Source organism: Limulus polyphemus, unplaced genomic scaffold (assembly GCF_000517525.1).
Source record: "Limulus polyphemus unplaced genomic scaffold, Limulus_polyphemus-2.1.2 Scaffold9783, whole genome shotgun sequence".
NCBI lineage: Eukaryota > Metazoa > Arthropoda > Merostomata > Xiphosura > Limulidae > Limulus > Limulus polyphemus.
The window spans coordinates 6329-10592 of NW_013675393.1; positions in this window are offsets into that span (position 1 = coordinate 6329).

Consider the following 4264-nt stretch of genomic DNA (forward strand, 5'->3'; position numbering starts at 1 on the left):
GGACCCATATCATATGTTATGTTGAGAGTAGAGTGACATAACTTCTACATCAGGACTAAATATTATAAAGGTTTTCACCACAGTAAAATATGATAACCATGTGCCATGATAACCATGTGAGTGTATGGCAATGTAGAGATTGGAGTGGCGTACCTTCGTAGCTACAGGTGAAGAATTTTTAAATTTTTTTAACATTCGTTTGTAAACGACCGCTATTTTATCTATTTTTGTTTATCAAAAGAGCAATAGTAGCTTTCTTGGTCTCTTAATGATCATGCCCAGGATACCATAACTGTAGAAACTGAATGGTGGGAGCCACGTGCTTTGGTAAAAAAAAAAACAAACTAGAATTATCCAGCTGTAAGCTTTTGTTGCACAGAGGGCATTTCGTGAGCGAGCAGGCGGACAAAGGTGGAGGGGGTGGCATGTATGGAGGGAGGAATCGTGAATAGTGTTCGGCCGTGGGAAACACGCGCCGCACGCTGTCACACCATCGATCCGCGTGCCTGCCCTCCCCCGTTTTCGTGTTTCCTACCAATCGAAGCGCACCGTGTGGCTGATCGCCTGTTGATTGTATGAGTCCATCAGGGTTTGTGTCTGTCTACCTCTAATTCCTAACCTACATACTAAGGCGACAAGCACAACTATGCTCGTCGAAAGGCTGTTACTCAGTAGATCTCCGAGTCACGACGTCTGTACTACCGACTGTAGGGGGGCGTCCGTTGAAGAACGTAACGTGTTAGTAGCATTTAAAAAACTATCTTGAAATGTGCTATCTTTTTATATATTTGTTGATTACTCCCATAATAAACCTCAAATAGCTCGGACACCCGCATTTGAAGGCACGTGGTCGACTGTGAGACTTGGACTAATTTCTGTAACATTAGTACAGCCTTTGCGAGATTACAACAAAGTTATTGATGGTCAAACAAAGGTGTTGGATTTATTCTTTGATGGACTAACAATTCATTTCTGTTTTACTGATAATAATAATAAACAAGAAAGTGCTAATTTTAAAAGCTGTCTGAAACCGACATAACATAACTACGCGAACGACTCGGCTTTCTAGAGTTAACTAACTAAAAACTGGAAGTTCTTGTTAATTCTAACACACAGTTTAAGTAATCATCCTTCGAGAATATTTGTCATTTTCAGCATGAGTGACAATTTTAATACATTGTTTTATTAAATAAATACAACCTAAAAACTGGTTTATTGTCTCTTGGTGTTTTAAGTATTAACTTATTTACTTGAACTTAGATCCAATAGTTTAAATTCAGCTTATGGTTATAGGTGGGTTATAATATAAATCAGGCTAAATACATTTTATTATTAATGTTACGTATATTGTTCTAATAAATTTATTAAGTTCTATATATTTAAGGATAAACTTTATTACTTTAGTGTGAAGACAAAACAGTGATAAAAAAATAACTGGTTCTTAAACGTTAGGCTTAACAGTAATAGTGTTAACAACAGGCTGCTGATATTTGGCATTGAGTATTTATTTTCAGGCTGTAAGTGTAAATACAATGGTTAAGACTAGTGTAGGAGTTAAGAGTTCACAGTTTGTTAGGTGTAATGGGTGCAATGAATGAGTTTTATTTGGGAACTCGGGACTGGCATGTACTTTTAAGGAAAGTAGTAATGAAGATGTACAATTTTTGTATAGAGTTTGTAGGTTGGTGGAGAAGTTAGAGGCAATCATGATTAAAGTGGAGGCAATAGATAAAAAAGAGAAGTATAAACTGTGGGAAATGGCAGCAGGATTTCAAGAGGAGCTTAAGCTTTTACATGCAAGGGATACATCAGTTAATAATGACTTTCAGGAAGCTAGAAAGAGTACTGTTAGAGTAAAAAGTAGTGAATTTAGTTATAATGAGCATATTCTGTTGAGCAACAAATTTCAGCCCTTGGTTTCTGCAGACGAGGATTTATCGGAAGGAAGGAAAACGAAAGGGTTAGAGAAGAATGTGGATGATAAGGAGGTTATAGTTGTAGGTGATTCCTTGACAAGGCATGTGGGTAGGATAGTCTGTGGGGTAAAGAGGGAGAAAATAATCAGATTATGCTATCCAGGGTCAGAGGTGGAGGATATAACTGACAGAGCAGGAGATATAATAAAGGGGCTAGCAGAGATGCAATCTTTGTGGTGCATGTAGGGGCTAATGATGTAGAGAAAGGTAGGTCAGAGGAGCTAATTAATAAGTACAAGAAAGAGGCCATAACTTAATTTTGTCAGAGATACTGTCAAGAATTAACTGTGGGGATGAAGTTATAAATAGGTCACGAGGGCTAAATGCTAGGCTTAGGTAAATATGTAAGGATGAGCAGATTGGCTGGTTGGACTTGTGGGATCAGTTCAGTGGAAGAAGGGAGCTTTTTGGAATGGATGGTTTACATTTAAACAGGGTAGGGGCTGGCTTATTTGCTAAGGCTATTAACTCAGCTGTAAGGGAAGGTTTAAACTAGGACTAGACAGTGGTGAGAGCCAGGAAAACTAAATGCAAAAAGAATGAGAGGCAAAGGACAGTTTAGCATAGGAAATGAGTATAGAAGTAGTTATAATGATAGGCTTAATTGTTACTATGACTTTATAGCACTGGTAGGAATGGAGGATTTTGACATAATGGTAACAATTGAAACATGATTAAATGTAGATGATTTTGATGACAGAAATTTCTTTGAAATACAGGGTTACATGCTACTTAATAGGGATAGAGTATTAAAAGGGGGGGGAAGTGGCTTTATATGTAAAATGTAAGTTGCATCATGTTGAAGTTGAGGATATCAAAGATAATACCAAGGATATTGAAGCCATTTGGGTTTCTATTAGTGGATATACAGGGAAAAGGCTTTTAGTGAGAATTGTTACAGACCACCAAATGATACTGATGAAATTAATGTGAAACTTTACAATAAGATTAAGATTTCAGCTGTTAAAGTGATGAAGTCATAATTATGGGTGATTTTAATTTCAGGTATATAGATTGGGAAATTCTAGAATCAAACCACGAGGGAGAAAGGTTTTTGGAAACTGTTCAGGATGGCTTTCTTCACCAATTAGTCAATGAACCTACTGGAAACAATGCTATTGTAGATTTATTGTTAACTTCAAGTATAGAAATGAGTGAGAGGGTGAAAATTGGGGAACATCTGGGTGCATGTGATCATTGCTCTATTAGGTTCGTTGTTTTGCTGCACATGGAGATAAGGAATAATGATATTTTGGTTACAAATTTTAAAAACAAATTTTGAAGAGATACGACACGAATTGTGAATTGGGCAGCTGAGTTCAATACATTCCTTATAGAAAGAAATGGGTAGATGTAAGTAAAAAAAACCAGGTTGGCTCACAAAGAGTTTAAGAGATAAAATTTAAGAAAAGCATAATAAGTTTAATAAATTTAAATTGACCGGTATGACCGGAGACTTAGAAGATTATAGAAGATCAAGAAAGTTGGTGAAACTGGAAACTAGGACATCAAAAAGAATGTATGAGAAAAGGTTGGCTGAAAATGTAAAAATTAACAGCAAGGATTTCTTTAAAAACGATAAGGCTTCTGGGCTAGATAATATTACCCTAAGGGTTTTGAAGGAGGTTAAAGATTGGATTTATGAGCCACTTACTACTATTTTTTTTGTCAGTCCTTCAATAGTGGGCAGGTACCAGTTGATTGGAAGTTAGCTAATGTAATTCCTCTTTTCAAGGGAGGTGATAAAAAAATTGTCCCAGTAACTATAGACCCATTAGTTGTTGGAAAAGTTTTGAAAAGTTTGTTAAAATATGCTTTGCAAAGTCATTTAACAAAGTTTAGAATTCTATTGGATAGTCAACATGGTTTCTCTTAGGGAAAATCTTGCCTTACAAATCTTTTTACATTTTTTGAAAAGGTTACTGTTTATGTATATGAGGGTAAGGGTGTAGATTTGGTGTATCTGGATTTTCAAAAAGTATTTGACAAGATGCCACATAAAAGGCTTGTAAAAAATATCTCTATAGATGTGGGGGATAAGTTAGCAAATTGGATAGAAGAGTGGCTGGATGGAAGAAAGCATAAGGTTGTTATAAATGGAGTTCAGTCAAACTGGATTATTGTCACAAGTGGGGTACCTTACTTAGGACCTTTGCTCTTTTTGATTTACATCAATGACATAGATGGAGGAATAGTCAATAAATTACTTAAATTTGCAGATGATATTAAGGTCTTAGGTGTTGCTAGCTGTGAAAAGGGTGACTGTTGATTTACAAAAGGTATTAGAT